This window comes from Culex pipiens, chromosome 3 (genome assembly GCF_016801865.2).
Source record: "Culex pipiens pallens isolate TS chromosome 3, TS_CPP_V2, whole genome shotgun sequence".
In the NCBI taxonomy this organism is placed as follows: Eukaryota; Metazoa; Arthropoda; class Insecta; order Diptera; family Culicidae; genus Culex; species Culex pipiens.
Window position 1 is genome coordinate 169,359,743 of NC_068939.1, and position 19,180 is coordinate 169,378,922.

General features: G+C 35.2%; 2 protein-coding genes across 7 annotated transcripts in view; one reads left to right on the plus strand and one right to left on the minus strand.

The window, feature by feature from the left end:
* The window catches only part of LOC120417667 (G protein-activated inward rectifier potassium channel 3-like), a 241,409-nt gene that overhangs the window by 71,835 nt on the left and 150,394 nt on the right, over positions 1-19,180 (plus strand). The gene's annotated exons all lie outside the window — the stretch shown is intronic.
* LOC120417668 (serine/threonine-protein phosphatase 2B catalytic subunit 2-like) overlaps positions 1-19,180 on the minus strand; it is a 162,356-nt gene that overhangs the window by 26,125 nt on the left and 117,051 nt on the right. Inside the window, exons 1-2 of one of the 5 annotated variants that reach the window (XM_039579795.2) lie at positions 3,264-3,770; positions 3,115-3,192 (exon numbers count right to left, since the gene is read on the minus strand). The exons of 2 other annotated variants lie outside the window; for them this stretch is intronic. The gene's annotated coding sequence lies outside the window, so the exon portion shown is untranslated. Of the gene's footprint in view, positions 1-3,114; positions 3,212-3,263; positions 3,771-19,180 lie in introns of those variants that run through there. 2 more of the 5 variants (XM_039579797.2, XM_039579798.2) reach the window with 2 other exon arrangements.

Consider the following 19,180-nt stretch of genomic DNA (forward strand, 5'->3'; position numbering starts at 1 on the left):
AAAGAAATGCTCATGTTTGAGGAATTGAAAATCTTCCAAATTAACAGAGACAAGAAATAAATTTAAAAGAATATTAAAATATGCCTTCATTAAAAAAATCTCACAATTTTTTTTCAAAAACTGTTCATGTTTGAAAGAATGGTAAAACTCACAAAACATTACTGATGCAAGAACGAATGAATTATTTTAAATAAATTGAAAACCTCACAAAAAAAAATCAAATAATCAAGAGTATGTTTGAATCTGAAAAATGAAAGACTAGAAAAATATATTCTAAGAAAATAAAGTTCTGGAAAATATGACTGAGTTTGAATTTTTCTCATACAACTGAGCTGCTCATGTTTGAAATAATGCAAAAGTAAATAAAATATCATTGTATACAATACATTGTTAGAATACCCAATTATATAGATAGATTTATAGATTTATAAATCATAGTTGAAAGGAAATCCATAGCTCTATTAGGTTACAAGAAATACGAAATTGGAATTGATTATGTAGTAATGAAATTATTTGGATTGAATTGAATATTACTGAAAGAAGAATTTAGATTTTATCTTACAAAACTTTTTAAGGATTGAAGTGCAGTGCTTCTGGGGACGCGCAGTCCGGTTTTTTTCGCGATAATTTTCGTCGTAAATGATCGTAAAAATTTATTCCAACTTTCAGTTTTAGTATTAACTCATCAAACTATCGATTTTATGAAGAGTAAAGCGTCATTTATTTACTATTTTTGAAATTTGCTCGCGTTATCTAAATTGTAAAAACAGTAAAATTATACTGATAAGTCCAGCCCATAGCACTACTGCTCGGCTGGCACGCGTTCGATAAAAATAAACCATTTTAAATAATCAATTATCTATCTTTCCGCAGCCGGCTGCCTAAGATTTAAAAATTTCAACCGATAAACAAAATGCTCATGGTCACATCACTGCCACTCGTGAATCCTGACCTCATACCCATCTACTAACCCCCTCAAAACTCATGTGATACTTTGTCGGAGAAGCAGTCGATTGGGCGGTCTCTATCACTCAAGTATCGGACTAACATTCCCATCCACTTCCCCGTGACCCTACCACTGGTCGTGGCCGGCGCCGGTATTGATCAGCATGATAGGGGCCTTTGAGAAGTTGCGAAGCGAGGAAAGATAGCACCCACTCATCTTCCACGGCTCGTGGATGTAACTTCTGGAGTAGCGTGGCTCACGGATATATGAAAAAGACAAAAGTGTTCAATTTCGAACGCCTCAACCGGAATTTTGTAGCAATATGGCCCCAAAACATAGCCTGAAATTTTGAGCGCATTTGGTTAAGGTTTAGAACTTCCACCATTGACCTGAAGTTATAAAGAAATTTCAATAAATTTAATTTATTTATTTTCAACTTTTTAACTCTTCTTCGAGTATATTTTCCTATGCCCTATGATTTTTTCTCAAAGTAGTGGTTTCTTATAGGTTTCGATCCGGGGAACAACTTTGTAGAACATCACAAAGCGCTAGGAATTAATCCCGGAAAGATACAGGCAAATTTTTAGAGCACGTTAAAAAAAATTCCTAGCTCCAAAAAATATCCTGTATCTTTTCAGGATCAATTCCTAGCGCTTTGCGATGTTCTACAAAGTTGTTCCCCGGATCAAAACCTATAAGAAACTTGAGAATAAGAAAATTTGATTGGGTTTTGGGAAACTTTATCTAAGAAGAGGTTAAAAGTGAAAATTTCCCATAGTAAATCTTTAAAAGTTCCATACTAACTTCAGGTCAATGGTGGAAGTACTAAACCTTAACCAAATGCGCTCAAAGTTTCAGGCTATGTTCTGGGGCCATATTGCTACAAAAATCCGGTCGAGGCGTTTGGAATTAAACACTTTTGTCTTTTTCATATATCCGTGAGCCACGCTATTCTGGAGGTCCTGGTCAATAACGGAGTAGCAACTGCGGGTGGGCACCTATGCTTATGCTTATCTTACAAAACTTTTTAAGGATTTGCTCATATTTTTGAAACAAAAAATTATCTAATGTCTTTTGTCTCACATCCGTATAAATAAATCAACCAATACTTAAACTTAAGCTTATATTTAAACAGGCAACGTAAAATAAATTTATTTTTTACGCTCAAACTCTACAGCGAAAAAAGTTTCTTGTAATTGTTAAACCGCGTTTGAACATAGATTATTTTGTTTATGTTTTTCAATAAAATTGTAAAAATGACTACGGATCCATTCACTCCTATAGTGTACATCTCCTGATGGCCGACGAGTTAGCGTCCCAGACAACCAATGTTCAATTCCAAAATAAAAGAAGCTCTTTTCTTTTCCCCTTCGTGACGTATCGGCGAAATTTCAGTCTCACTAATACATTCATGGGTTAAGCGTCAGACGTCAAATTTTTGTTGTTTTCTTATCATATACGACCAATGTTTGTAAACAGTACAATTTGTCCGGCGTTTTTTTTAATCTATCTTCTTTTTGCTTTTTGAGACAATGCTTCAATTATTATTTTTTCATTATGATGCTTGGTAAATGATTTTGATGCCAAAACTAAACGGGTAAAATTGGGCTAAATTGTAAACAGCATAAAAAGCTACTACCCTGCTAGCATGCTTGTACTATCTATCATGTACCAAGCGTCTCCATTTCAGCCCTGTTAGTTAGAATGTTCTAATGGAGACGCATGGTGATCCACTGTGCCAAAAGCTACTCAACTTTGAAAGTGGCTTTTTCGAGAAATTGAATTCAATGTTAATATCAAATTCGCACTCCAACGCCAACCAAATTCAACCTTTCCAGCTCTCACCAAACACGGAGTAGGCGTGGAGCAACCAAAAACACATTCTCTTTTTTGTTGTTTTGTGTGTGCGACTTTTTTTTGTTAAGGGTTTTTTTTCAGGGTGCGTGTGTGGGAGGCACCGCGGATTAAGCTCGAAAGTGAAAACGAAACATTTTTACATGTGTGTGTGCGTGTGCATTTCGATTACCACCTGCTGCGCGAAACCCGCAAAACAGCTGACGGATTCGTGTCTGTGGTAGTAGGCTAGTTTGACAGTTTGTTCAGCTGCCGGTGGTAGTGACGCGCGAGTTGAGTCGGGAGTGACTAATGACGCGATGGTGTGTACTTACTATACTAGGCACATGCACGCCGGCCGAATTTGAGTTGGGTTTGCACGATCGCAGCAGGCCTCGGCAGCACGTTGCGGACTGCACGGAAAATTAAATCCTAATGTTTTATAAATATAACAATATGTAGAGGTAGGTATATAAAACTATACCGCTTTCGGGATTTGGCAGAGCCGTTTGCATACACACGAGGGCCGCGCTCGGCCGCTACTCCAAACAGTTGACAGTTGCGCGCCTTATCAGTGTGCACTTGAACTTTGGCGCGTCTCTCACCCTCTTTTGAGTGTGTATTTGGAAGGAGGTCGAAGATGGCGGCGGCGGCTGCGGCTTCGTTTACAAATAAATAAGCGCAACTCCGAATAAAAAACGTGGCCCGCGCACAAATTTGAGAGGGATTTGCACACCTAATTAAACAACACGACGCCCGTCGGTGTTGGTACGACGGAACACAACGATAAAAACGACTAAACTAAGCTAAAAAAAAAGCGGAACGAACGAACAAAAAAAGACCGGCCTACTAGGTGTAAAATGACACACGGAGGAGCGTGCAACGGCGAACGCTCGCTCGATATTACTAAAAGAAGAAGACACGCCGTGGCGAGACGGAGCCGGCCGCGCGCGCGTTCGTTCGTTAGAGGATAAATCCGCGCACTGTCTCAGCGAGCAGTAGCAGTAGGCGCCGACGGGAGACGACCGTGAGCGAACGATTGGGATTCGGCTTGTGAGGTGAGAGCTAATCGCTCTCAACCCCGTGAGAGAGCGTGGTTGAAGAACGAATACTAATCCGCGGGGGAGCACGGTGGTACTTAGAGTGGACAAAAAAGGTGTTTACTTAACTTAACTTAAATTCCAAAAAAATCAAGATTTAACATTCTTTTTCATCGCTAAGTACACACCTAAAAAAGTAGTGATCCAGCTGCGTGTAAAAGGCCAGGGTGTAAAATAAATATTGCATTATTTTATGCAATGTTATGTGATTTTACACCCTGAAATATGTATGCCCATCAGTAAGGGAAACCTACTTGACCGAAATGTCAAGCTCATATATGCGTTTATCCTTACAACTTTTCATAGGTCTGATGGCCGAGTGGGCTAAGGCGCCTTGCTGTTGGTGCTGGGTTTGAATCCCGTCGGTTGCAACTTTTTTTTGTGTTTGCAAAAATTGTACATGCAGTGTGTAATATTAAGTGTTTATTTTGACGAAGGTGATGTGCATGCTTTTGCATGCGATTTTACCATCGGATTTTTTGCTGTGTACCGGCTACTGACATACGTCAATCTGTCAATTTTCATTTTCTTAAAAAAATAAATAAAAGAAAACTCGATTTAATCCACCGAGAGCTTTTCTTACAAAATAAAAAAAAAACATTTTACGGTCCAAACTCGATTATCCGAAGCCTCGATTATGCGAAGTTCGATTATCTGAAGGTTTGTATGGAACTTAAAATAATCGAATCACGAACAAAACATTTTTTTTCGTTTTTTTTTCTTTCTCTTGTTTTAAACATCACATTGAAGTTCTGCGACCCCATTTTAGCAAAATTTGAATAGTTTATTACATATTAAATAATAAAATGCATTTTTTCTCCAATTTTTCGTCACCGCCATATTGGCCGCCATCTTGGATTTAAATTTTTGATATCACTTTAGCGTAGTTTAGGGGTCATTCTTAAGCTCGACAATAACAGTTTACGATGTTTTTTTTCTTTTTCTTCATTCGATTATCCGAAGTGAAATTTTTCCGAGGCCTTCGGATAATCGAGTCTGGAGTCTGGACTATATAATGAGATTTTGTGATTATTTTACATAGAAACATAAAATATGAATATTGGATTAATATTGAAAAATATATGCAACGGCCTCAATTAATTAAATTTAACATTTGAAATATTTACCACAAAAACCTATTGCCAAACCCGAACTATTGCCCCGATTAAGTGGCCACAAGGGTGGCAAGGAAAATAGGAATTTAGGAAAATCCTTGCCCAATGACATTGTTTGGGAATTTTGATTCTTTCCCAGAAGTTGGTGTTAATTGGGTCCTAAAATGAAGCTTAGATTGCTGATATTATTGTTCACAGCGATAAAGCTTATTTTTCTGAGTACAATGACCCTCTGTACGACCACAAAGAATTTAAAATGGATTTTTAAATCAATTTTGAAAAATTAACCTCGCGGTCCTTCTTGACAGAAAAGCTCCTACTTGACAGCTCGTTCCAAGGGGAACATAGTTGATCCATCGAAAAAATGTTGTCTTGTCAATTTTTTTTTTGCATTAAAATGAAAAAAAGTGATCAGAAATGGTTTTAGATCGTGTTTTTTACCGTTGTACATACAAATTGGCATAGGGCTTTAGTACCCAATTGAGTGAACATTTTGTCAAGAGTGAAATTCCTCAAATTTGTCGAAAAGTGCAGAGCGATCCGAATTGATCCAGATTTTTTTTATTTTTATACTTATTAGCGATTACATAAAAATTAAATTTTAGATTTTAAGCCTAATTTTCAGAAAAAAACTAATCAAAAAGAATCAAAAAAAGCTTTAAAAATCATTACAGTTATGTCTCTGTTAATGATTTGAAAAATATCTATAGATTCATGAACATATTTTTTCACGTATTTTTCTACCTGTGGTTCCATAATTCAAATGTGTCAAAAGCTTATAAATGCTCTATTTGATTTAAAATGCAGAAATAAACGTTCTTCAATGTATCCTGAATAGTTTACAACCAATTATACAAGCATTTTCAATGTAAATTTATTTTTTTCGAAATATTTGTTTGGGAAATTTAGTCTATTTTATTTAAAGACAGAAAAAACCACTTGAATTTTTGTTGAATTTTTCAACTTTTTTGACATAGAACTTTGACCTCCCCACGGTGTCAATAACAATAATCGCGACAGAAACATTAAAGTTTGGACAATTTTGGTATCAAACTTCCAGAAAATTATTAAAACTGGATACATTTTAATAGCTTGGTACAATGTTCTTTGTCATATTGGTCATGTGTAACTAATACTGATTTTTTATGACTCTTAAGACATTACAAATTTAATTAAACCATTTCCAATACTCCAAAGAAAACATCTAAGGAAATAAAGCGTAGTACAAAACATGTTTATTTCATACAAATAAATGTAGCAATCAGTTTAAAACTAATTAGGTATTTATTCAACTCAAATCAATTTAAAATATTTTTTTTACTGAAATTGGATCGTCCATAAACATTAATTTTTATTTTGCCATTCCAAACAAGCTTAAATATGGTTATCAACACAGGGGCTCCATTTCAAAATATGAAAAATATTTACACTTTGAAAAATATTCGTCAATAGATTAAAATTTTATTTGCTTATGTAAAGCTGCAATATTTTTCATAATTAAATTGAAAAAAAAAACAAATTTTAAGCCTTATGTTAAAAAATTTTTTAGAAAAGGAAAATACTCTTATCATGATTACCGTTATGCTGCTTTCACAAATCAATGAGGTTATGAAATAGTAGTTTATGCAACAAGTCGCAAAAAGAAATTTTGTTCAGCACGAGTCGTACATTTATCCAACGAGGTTCACCGAGTTGGATAAATACGAGAAGTGCTGAAAAAATAATGTTTGGCAACGAGTTTTTTTTTCTGTGGGTTCAAATTTCAAAATTTGTAAAAAGAATGTAATGCCTTTATTTGATTTAAATGCATGAATACGATCAACTTCTCAAGTTTTTTGCAATATTTTTTCCCTGATTTTTTAAGGAAATTTTAAATTTAAAAGGGGGTAGGGGGAGACAAAATCTTAAATTGAAATTTTCATTGGTCCAATATGTAATTTTAATAATAAAATAAAAAAATATCAAAGACTAAAATTTAATCATTATTTTATTTTCATTTTCATTTAATTTTCTTATAGTTTTGTCGTAAACAAACAAATTTTGAAAACAACACTCAAACCCGTATTGCACACTCCCTCTGAAGAAACTGACGACGGGCCTCGGTGAGAAAGTGTGCTAGCGACTTCTCGTTAATTACTCTCACACGCATAAATCTCACCGCCTACGGCGATCCGTTCGAAGATTTCAGCTGGCGAGACATGATCGCGATCTACAGCGGCTAGCGCGATATGGGTGGGTGTAACGCAGAGGTTATTTGAAAACAAAATGTAATTTTTTGATAACATTTTATTTTGTTTTTAATTTTTTTTTAACGAGAGCGTTTTATTGTTGAAAAAAGTGCAGTTGATATAATTTTCTATAAATATTGACATTTTTGTTAAAATGTTCAGAAAATGTAAAATAGCACTTATTCTATCAATTTTAATTAATCAAAACAGTTCACGCACCACTTTACACTGTCACTAACTTGTCAACTACACCGGGGTCGTCGCCGGCCGGTTCGCGGGGTCGTAGTTAATTAATGAGAAAATTACGCCACACACACAGATTTTCACACCCCGCCGGCTGGAAGAGGAAAAGTTTCCGAAGCAATCGCGCTGACATCGAATTGATCCCAATTAAGTCAGCAATTAACTAATCCAATCTACTAGCGCTCAGTGTTTTTCAGAGAGCGCGCTCGACCCTTCTCACCTCGCTCACTGCGCCGTGAGGGAGTGAGTTGAGTGAATTATGAGAGCAAAAAGAGTGCGAGGATCAGTAGGCGGGGTGAGGTGGTGGTGTGAATTCTAATTTTAAACCTTCTTTGATCGCCACTCTCGCGATCGTGATTGTTTCGGTAGAGTCATGAGTGAGTTTTTGTTTATTTTGTAACAAAAGTATTATTCATAAATAATGTTTTTGTTTTACTCTATTTTTGATATTTTTTACAAAACCATCAGCATTTTTTTTTTCAAAAAAATTACCTTAAAACACACCGTCCATTGTTTATGATACAGTCCTGGACTACGCTCGTTCCCGCCGAACCACGCCGAACGGTCACGATCAAGTTGCTCGTGTCGCGACCGCACGATCACGTCGACGACGACGAGTCTCTTCTAATGATGTGCACGTGTGTGTGTAACCATGCGTGCGTTCGGTAAATCAGGGCAAGCCATGATCATGTGTGCGCTCGCGCACATGGCCTGCTAGATTTGCTCGCGATCACACACACTCACGCTCGTGATCGCGATTTAGATATAAATCGCCAAAATCTGATCGCGCGAGAGCGCGAAAGGTGATTTAAGAGCGAGAGAGTTCGGCAAGTTCGGGTTTTGACGAGTCGCGAATTTGTGTGAGAAGGTGAGCGGGTGAGTGAGATCGGCGCTTTATTTACGTTTAGCGCGCGGCCCGCGTAAAGTAGGTGAAAATATGAATAATGTTTGCCCGGAGTTCGGCCGATGCGGTTTCGAGAAGATAAATGTGGTATTTGTTTGGCGGTATAATAAATAAATGGTAATTAAACTAATTTCAACCACCTTCGAGCACATTTTTGTTTGAAACACTGTTCATATTTTATGGAAACATGACAGTTGTTGTAAACAAAAATAATTCAAAATTGATTGTTTAGGTTAATAATTAACACAAGTCCGGATCTTTTGGGAAGACATTATTCGGGTCAAGCCAACATGGATCCAAGTTTCGCGATACATTTGAACACCAAGGCCTGCTGAGTGTGTGTTTGTGTGTGCTTGTTAATCGCACCAGAATCGTTGCTGACAGATATAAATTAGACATTTTTGGTATTTTTGTTGTACTTATGCTCATGTAATTTTTTTGTACACATACTTTTAATTCTAGAAATTTGTGTGTGAATACCTGAGTGGAGTTTTGCATGATTTTGCTGACAATTTTTTATTCCTTGTTAATAATATTGGCATCCGAGTTATTCTCTTCATTTTTTATTTGGATGAAACTTTGTCCATGCATTCTCTATGTCAATTTTGCATCATTAGTTTTTCCAAATTTGCGAGCTTGTCATACAAAATGAGTTTGTGAATACAGTCCAGACTCGATTATCCCGAAGTTCGACTATCCGAGGGTTTGTATGGGACTTCAGATAATCGAATCACGAACAAAAAAATGTTTTCAGTTTTTATTCATTTTCTTGTTTTTAACATGAAATTCGAGTTCTGCGACCCCATTTTAGTCAAATTTGAATAGTTGATTGCCTACTAAATAAAAAAAAATCAATATTTCGTCACCGTCATTTTGGTTGCTATCTTGGATTTAAAAATTCTAAATCACTTAAGCGTAGTTTAGGGGTCATACTTAAGTTAGAATCAAAAATTAGACAACGAAAAAAAATGTTTTTTTCGTGATTCGTTTATGCGATGTTTTGATTATCAGAGTGAAATTTTCGGAGGCCTTCGGATAATCGAGTCTGGACTGTATTCGAAAATCTGTATCTTGAGAAGGAATTTTTGGATCGACCTGGTGTCTTCGGCAAAGTTGTAGGTTATGGTTAGAATATTTAAGAAAAATGTTTACACGGAAAAAAATGTGTTTTTATTGAACGTTATATCAATGAAAAAAATAATTCTCAGAATATGTCTAGAATTTTTTTTGATTAGGTCTGATAAACATATGCAACACAACACACAACACAAAATGTGTTTTATTTATTTCCGAGGTTTATGATATTTTTGGCGGACTTAAAAAGGCATCCTTAGCGTCAGAGCTTAAGATAGTGCAAAATCTGGTACCAGAGTTATGGTAAAGAAATTAATAATTTTTAAAAACAAAACGAAAACTTAATTACAATTCGTTTTAAGATGCGAAAACAAATTTGCAATCGAAAATGACTAAAAACATTTTTTGAATAAAGTACAAAATTTGCAAGTAATCGGGATTTTTTGGTATTTTTTTTGAAAAAATGTTTTTTTTTTCATTTCCAAAATATAATTTTAGTAAAAAAATAAGTTTTTCTCTTAATATAAACTCTAATTCGATCGATTTTTAATGCTGAAAATTGAAACCAGTGTGAAATTTTTTGCTATATTCAAAAAAATAAATAAAAAATGAAGTCAAACATTGAAAAAGGCCTTATAACTTAATAATTTAAACTTTAATTATTATTTTTTAATTTTCAATTACAAATGTATCATTTTTGGCATTGAAATATTTTTTCCACAGCAATCGTCGATTGAAAATGAGGGCAAAATGGTTGGCAATTCAGTTTTTTCTGATATTCATTCTTCTCAGTTACCAAAGATCGAAAATTGTAAAGAATTTTCTCAGTTTTTTTTTATTATTTTTGAAATTTGTAAAAGAAATACATTTATAAAAAAAACTGCCTCAAAAAGGAAAAATTTAATATTGGTGCAAAATTCAAAATTTACAAAAGTACTTTTGTTATATTCAAATATAATATTTGATGAAAAATCTAGTGTTTATTCGAATAAAAAAATCTAAAATTTATATGGCCATTGAAAGTTTTATTTCATGTTTTTGTCCCCCCTGCATTTATCACTTTAAAAATTAGGTTTAATTTTTTTTTTATAAATTTTGATATTTTGTACCACATATGATATTTTTTTAGAGATGTTAAAAAAAATCATTGATATTCAGCAAATTTTTTTATTGTCTCATAACTGTAATGATGTTTTTAAATGTTTAATTGAAGTTAAGTTTTTTTATGCCTCTCCTCGACCTCGAGCCGAGGGACTAAAAATTAAAAAAAATGTGACAGCCTAAGTTTGCCGAAATAAAAACGTCCGTTATGCACTATAGCTCAAAAGTTGACAGATTGATTCTAAACTTACAAACAAATGAAATAAGTCGAAGGGCGCAAAGCTGGTCAAAGTCAAATTTTTGTCATTATGCCAGTGCATGTTTTATTTCAAATTTTTCGAAAATTTAATTTTTTATTGAAAAATCATGTGCAATCAAAACTATTTAGATTGCATTTTTAATCAAATGTAGGCTCTTTACAAATTTTGGAGCATATATAAAAACCCGATTTAATCCCACCTGGGGTGAGATAGAGCCTTTCTTACAAAAGGAAGATAACGGCAGTTGAATTTTTTCAAAGAAATAGCAAAATAAAGAATGGTCCATTCATTGATCAATTCAAAACTCAACATGATTTTTTCATAAAACTGAAAAGCGCTGGTTTTTGCCATGGCCATGGTAAGCTGTGCTCGCACACAAGCATTTTCAATTTTTTAAATCAGAACAAATTATTTGTGAGGCAGAGAATAAGCTCAAAATTTGCGATGTTCGTTAAGTTTTCTGCCTATCGCTAAATTGTTCGTATTCTCTGAGTGTTTTTTGCACTTTTCAAAATATCAAGAATTAACGAGAAAACAAAATAATTCCGTCTTGCTCCAGAGCGTTAAAGTGATTACAAAATGACTGGCAGAAAGTGTTCCCACACCCGAGAATTTGCCGTGTTGTAAACGATGTAACGGTAAAGCCGCATAAATATTCTTTAAAGCTTTGAAACGCCTACTGGAATTCCCTAAACTGACATTTAGGCGTTAGGCAAAATTGTGAGCTTTCAATAAGCAAGCCAGAAAATTATGTAGTATGCATTTAGGCGTTTTTGGGATTGGGAAGCATACTGCGACTGAGCGCTCGGTGAAACTTCACTACGACAACGCACGCTGGGTTCATTGCCGACGAGCCAATACGATGAACCAAAATACTAACACACAAAAAGGCTCGTACCGAAGCTAGAAAACCAAACCCGCGATGTGCGTTGTCACTGGCGCATGGGAAGCTTGGACGCTCACAAGATATTCGTCCGCTCAGAGTTCGATCAGAGAATGAGCAAGAAAAAAAGAAAGGCAACATAATGAGCATGGGGCTTCAGAAAGAATAGCTGCTTGCGTCTAGTATGCGTTCACTGAAGCTTAGCATAGATAATCATGAAAGGCGATGTGTGATGAACGAGCAATCGATAAAACAACTTGCACTAAAAGGGGGTAATCTAGTATCAAAACTCTATACGAGCCAGCATCACGCGCCTGCATTGCTCGCGTCTGCATGTGAAGCTCAACTTGACAACTTGTCGACGAGGCGTCGAAAATCGATCGTCCATGTTTTTTTGCAGATTTTTCGAATGAATATTTCTCGAGAAATGATTTGGGAACGAAGCTTGATTTGGCGTCGGAGCCAAAAGCAAACCCTATACCTTTCTTTAGTAAGAAAGGCAAAAATGGAAATTTTCTAAAATCTGAACGGTAAATCCGAATGAGGTCAAATTTGTTTCAGAACCTCGATTATGGTCTAGATTATGATATGGAGAAAAAAAAAATAGATAAAATGCCAAAGGAATAGTTTTGGCATTTGGTGAAAGTTGGCTTTTACCTTTTTTAGGGGTTTTCCCCCCTCACAGTGAATTAGTCCTCAAGCTGTAAATCAAGAACCACATTACCGACATGGATGAAAATTTGGGAGGATGTAGGGCTCGAAAAATGCAATTTTTTGGATAAATAAACGATTTCAATACTTCAATTTTCGACCGAATTTTCATTTGAAAACCGCCTGATCAGGTGAAAACACACTCCGAGTCCCCTTAAAAAATGGATAAATTCAAATTTGGTATGGAACTGGTTCAGGTTCAGCACATCCCCTTTCAAATGCGCCCAAGAGAGCTTAAATCCATAATGTGGGCTCTGAGAAACCCCCTACCACAAAATTGAGCACTTTTTTACCACACACGGACGTCACGCGTGCTCTACAGTAAATTAAGCGCCAAAATTCGGATATTGGAGATAGACCAATTCTGTCATTGTCAATCGATCGGGCGTCGAAAATCGATCGTCCATGATTTTTTGCAGATTTTTCGAATGAATATTTCTCGAGAAATGATTTGGGAACGAAGCTTGATTTGGCGTCGGAGCCAAAAGCAAACCCTATACCTTTCTTTAGTAAGAAAGGCAAAAAAGACGTAAAACTCCAGAAAAAAAAACTTTTTTTGTGAATTCATTAATATGAAAAAAAATTTGGCTGGTGCAAAACTCCATTTATTTTGTATTTTGCTCAAAATTAAAAAAAATGGGCTTGAAATTTGATATTTAGTTTCTTTTTTAATTTTTGTGTACCTCCTCGACTATGACCAGAGCTTAGGGACACAAATTTCACAAAAAAATTACTAACCTAATAAGTTAAATAAAAAGTAGGATTTTTTTCCCGTGTACTAATTTTTTTCATAAAAACTTTTAAGAAGATATACAATTTTTCAGAAGATACGGATTTTCGAGTGTTTTCATATCACTTTTGTCTGGACAGCTAGCTCCAAAGTCAACAATTTTTTTTTCTGAAATAAAGTTTCCACGTCGTTTACGGTTGGCCCCAACGCATCATAACTTCAAAAAATGATCTGGTGAGAATCCCTAAGAAAGATTTCATGCAAATTTCAATCGAAATAATTCTAATCAAATAATTTTATATTGCTCATACAAACACAGGAATGTTTCCCTTTATAATTTTAAATAAATAACCACTGACGTTTTCGGATCCCAAAACACCCATCATAAATCACCAAGGCTGCTGTTTGGGACGGCATTATTAAATTGTCACACGACACGCCGCCGAGGCTGCACACTTGTGTTTACCTTTCATGTTTGGCTTGCTTTGATGTGCCAGGGGTAAAGTGTAATTTTTATTACTGTTTTTTTGTTTGTTGTTGTGTATTTGTTTTCGCGCCATCTGAGTTGAAAAGTGACAGTAACTTTTGAAAATGTCCTATTTTTTAACAAGCGCGTGTGATGCTTTCAAAATTGGTTGGTTTATTGTCTTTTGCGAGGAAACGCCTTTTAGATCTTCGGTCACCACATCGCGCAATTCATGGCGGCTCCTCCGTCAGAGTATTTATTTTGTTGCAATTTATTCTCCAACGAATAAATAAACTGCATTCATTTACATCAATGATGGGACAGCACACACAACAAGCCCACACAAACACACTGAAATACAGAAATTTGCATTTTGGTCCATATTGTGTAGACATGCGTTTGTTTACATTTGTCGCCGCCGCCGTCGGTCGACGTTCTGTATGACGTAATGGAAACCCAAGCAAGCGACGACGACGAAACGTTATTTACATTGATGGAAATGCTTTCTCTCTTGGGGTTTGTGTGTGTGTGTTTGTGTGAGCAAGAGAGAGACAGGGAGCGACGGGAACGCCTGCTCAGATTGGGTTCGTGTTTGGTTATGTTTATGCGTTTGCCTTCAAATTATAAATGTAGGTCATTGTATGTGTGTGTGTCCTTATGGCTGTTTTGGAGACACAATCTAGTTATATTCGAAAATTGATTCCAGAATCTTTCGTTGGGGGTTGTGATTGAAACACAGTACCCTGTAAGAAATCCCCACAAATTTTGATTGTCGGGCCAACAGTCACAAAAATCGGGTCGATGTTGGGCAAACTAAAAGGAGATTTTCAAATCAATTAAAAAACAATGGGGCAAGCTGCTCAATCCACACACACTCAATAAAAAAAATCACTTGAGTGAGCAGGATGACAGTTATTGTTTGTTTACTAGGATGTAACAAAATTGACTTTTTGGCGGGCATTCAGGGGTTTGTTCCGGTGGGCATGCTGAGCCCAAATCCCAAATATGAGCTTGATTGGACGTAACAGGAGCTGGCGCTCCGACCTTCAATTTTAAATGGGATTTAACCCGTAAAAAAAGATTTTTTCAAAAATGTCTCTTTTTGAGGCATTTTGGCCACCAATGCATTTACCAAAAACATCACTGGCGTGTAGGCCAGATCCTTGCGCATCTTTTGGTATATACAACATTGAAGTTTGGAGCACCCTGGAGCTCGGTACAGACCTTCAAAGTTTGGCATTTTTTCGAAAAATCGGCCCCAGCAAAATCAAATGGCGTCTCGGGCGTCGCGAGGTGCGACGCATATCTTTTTTGCCGGGGACGATTTTTCGAAAAAATGCCAAACTTTGAAGGTCTGTACCGAGCTCCAGGGTGCTCCAAACTTCAATGTTATATATACCAAAAGATGCGCAAGGATCTGGCCTACACGCCAGTGATGTTTTTGGTAAACGCATTGGTGGCCAAAGTGCCTCAAAAATAGACATTTTTGAAAAAATCTTTTTTTACGGGTTAAATCCCATTTAAAATTGAAGGGCGGAGCGCCAGCTCCTGTTGCGTCCAATCAAGCTCATATTTGGGATTTGGGCTCAGTATGCCCACCGGAACAAACCCTTGAATGCCCGCCAAAAAGTCAATTTTGTTACACTCTATTGTTTACAGCCAAGGATACGCCCTTTTGAATTCCTTATTTACTAATTCTTTTGTTTTTGTTTGGTGACATATTTTTTAATAAACGTGTATTTCTTTCTTTTCGTTGCAGGTAGGTCACAAATAATATGTTAAAGCTTCTTTGAGTAAGTAGAGTTTGATCTCACAATATTACCAATGTAAAAGGTCCAAAGACAATGTCAGGGTGACCACTCAAATCCCGTTTTGAAATTCCCAACGTTTTCCCGACTTTTCCATAATCTCAAATATTAGGCATTTTTTATCTAATGAATGTTTTCAAACAAAAAACTCTTTATAAAAAGTCAATATAAACCATAAATAAAACCTAAACGAATTAGAAGAAATTAAAACTATTGACTACTTTTGAAAAACAGAAATTTAACAAAAAATTCCTAAAAAAAAAACCTTTAAAAATTGAAGCACTCATTATTTTGATTCCGATTAGAAACAAAAACAATTAGTCTTTGAAAAATAACCGAAAGCTTAATAATATTTGTAATTTCAATATTTATTTTTAAAATTGGCAAAAAGTATAGTTTTTGATACTTCTTTTAAACTGGAAATGACAAAAAGTTAAAGATAACTAAATTTAAAATATTATTAATTTAAAATATGATTGCTGTTAATATTCTTTAAAATAATTTTGAAAATATCGAGGAATTCGTAAAAAATGTTTTTACAAAGTTTCCTTTTGAATTTTGTAAATTTTGTTATTGATTTTTTGAATTTATATTGATTTATCTAGTTGTCAGTTTGAACAGTTTGATAAGATTTTATGTTTTACCACTTATTTGATGTGAAATGTTTGAAAGAAAAAAATCTTTTAACATATTTGCAATAACTTAAACCAACATTTTTTGGATTTATTTTTTAACAAATTCAATATTTTTCACTCACAAAAAATTCAAGGGAATTGTTTGGAAAAAAAATTGAAATGGCAAATTGAAATTTACCACAAAAAAACATTGCCAAACTCAAGTTGGAATCTTTTATCAAATATTCAATCAATGTGATCAAATCAAACAGAATCATACGTTTGCGCTAGCCATAATCGTTAAAATTAGGCTCAATTTTTATATTAATTTTTCATTAACTTTGTTGTTGTTTTAAGTTAGAGTAAGAACAAGAATAAAAAAGATTAAAAATAAATTAAAAAAATCTTTGATTCATAAAAAAATATTAAAAAACCCTATGTCAAATACATCCAGCGTTTAAAAGTTGTTTTAATGTCTTAAAAAAACTTTCAATTCTCATAAAGATTGAAAAAGTGAAAGAAACCTAAAATTTAAAGTAAGTTACTTAAGAATAATAATTATTGAGTGAATTTAATTTGAAAATTGTTCAAAATATTACAAAATTATTCAAGAATTAGAAAAAAAGATTAAGCAGGTATGCTTGGGATTCCCGACTTTTTCCCGACTTTCACGATTTCCCGACTTGAGTGGCCACCCTGCAATGTGTAAACAAACAGTTTATCTGCCGTTTGATATGCAAACATAAACTGATATCGGCTTTTCAGTGGTTTAGAAACTCTAAGATAACTTTCATGAAGGCTTTACTTTAGATGTAAACAAATCGTTCTTGTTTACATCCAAGGTTAGGCCCTTTTGGAAAATTGACAGCTAAACTAGTCCTGATCCTCTGGAGGGACCAAGAGAACAACGATAAAACGCGACGTGACGTTCGTGCTTTTGTTCACCCACACAGAAAAAAATATGTAAATTTACACAGCACGTAATTACTGTTTCTTATGTAAACTCACTCAATGTAATGTTGAAATATGATGTAAAGAGTAAAAAGTCATGGAAATTACTCCAATGTAAATCTAAATCTAACGTAAATCATGAATCTAATGGAAACGTTGAGCATGGAAACTCAAATCTGATGAATTTGTACCCGTGTTCAGCTTCCTGTAAATTCCTATTTAATGTAAATCATATATCCAATGTATTTCTGCCAAACGTTGACTTCAAAACTACCCGAACTAAAAATAGTTATATTTGCCTCTCTTTCTATCGCTCTCAATTTTCGCTGGCCCACTGCCTGAGCCTCGACCTGAGCAAGTTGATGCTTTAGCCGCTCGTGTATAAAATGCGAAGATGGCTCAGTCGGTAGCGGGTAGCAGCAGCAACATCGAACATCCTACCCGTCGTCCGTTCGATTCCAGTCCAGCGTTATTCCACTTGGCCGTCGACGAGAAAGCGTCCCCTACCTGTGAAACAACTTTTTAAAATCAGAATTTCCTTTTGCTGCCCGCTTCATTCATTTTGAAATAGAACATAGGCCACACCCTTTTCCTACTGCAATCCAAGTCGAGCTTCTCATTCCCATTGAGGTTTTGCAGCGCGACTGTGTTTCAAATGTAGGTGGCGCCAAAATGAGGTTACTTGCCAAAAATCGTATGCCTTTCTGCCGATTAAAGAACAAAATCGCTTATTTCTCATGATTCCCTGCATCAATCTTCATGAAACTGGTTGCAAAAGACGAGAAAATTTTTTTGCTTTAAAATAATGAACATCAACTTTTGGGCGCGCAAAAATTTGTGACCTTTTTCTTTAAAAAACATGTTTTGGAACACGAAAAAATGAGTTTCCCTGTATATATCAAGGAAATAACCAGTTATATAGTTGATAACAGATGTGTTAACGTATATTCAACAATTTGTATTGATTTTTGACAGACTTTCTTGCCAAATAGTCCAAATTACTATCTTTTTCTAAATTTACAGTTTTCTCATAGAAAAATCAAACAAATATTGGAAAGTTATACACCAAATTGTTGGAAATAATTTTTCTCATCCGAATCCGGCATAAGTTTTATAAAAATGTTGATTAGGAAGGAAAAAACACATTTTTTCTAAAAATCATAGGTTTACGCTATTTGTTCATAGGTGGCGACACGCGTCTTTTAGCTTTGCTGCAAATTCTCTATAGGCCAATCAGAATTAGTTGATTTGAACAAATTCCAAAACTAATGTAAATTTTCAAAACTAATGTAAATTTTCAAAACTAATGTAAATTTCCAATGAATCTAATGTAAATTTCCAAAGAACCTAATGTAAATATACATCATTTATCATGATACCTTTTGGTACATGATAAATAATGTAAATTTACAGGAATATTGTTTTCTGTGCAGTGACGTTCCGCATCGCAGTAACCTTCCTCTAGCGATGCATTATCGCAGCCAAGGACATCTAAGCCACCATGGAAAAGGAAGTAGACGTATCAGCACAATATTTATTGCCCCGGTGGTCCAGGCGGAGTGCCCTCTGGGAATGCTTGACCTGGGCAGCCAAAGGGGGACGTTCTGGAATTACGTAAAGCGATGGAATTTTGTCCAAACTTTGAGGTTAATTGTCACAAAATTTCAAAAGAACGGAACAGATTTGATTTTCCTCACATTGTTTACGAAAATCGGTAGTCAGACAAAAATGTCAACAATTTGAGTGACGTCTGTTTGTTGTGGCATTCATGAGATCCAACATAGCATAGCATAGCATAGCAGGTCTGAAATTATTTTTTTTTGTTTTCATTTTCATTGTTTTTGCGTCACGTCGTTCTTGAACAGTTCCCAAATCGAAACAAAAAAAGAGAATAACACACTTTTATGTCGCACAGCGCGAAAGAAAGCCACTGGGGAAATTACAAGCTCGGTGTGTAACGTTTTTTTTTGTGTGCGCTGTCGAACAAGTTCAACCTCTTCCCTTGGCAGTCGACACAGTTTGACCTTTTTTCCCTTTGTAAAATGTGGCCAGACAAAAGTTATTTTCCCATTTGTCTTTGCGCGCTCTATCTTTCCTAGAAGTAGGTATTTTCTTTTCCTTTTTGAAAATGGCAATCGAAAGGGTTAATCAGGATTTTACGACGGAGCTCCCTTTTTGCCGAAGGTTGTTACAGTGAAACCCTTTTAGTTTGA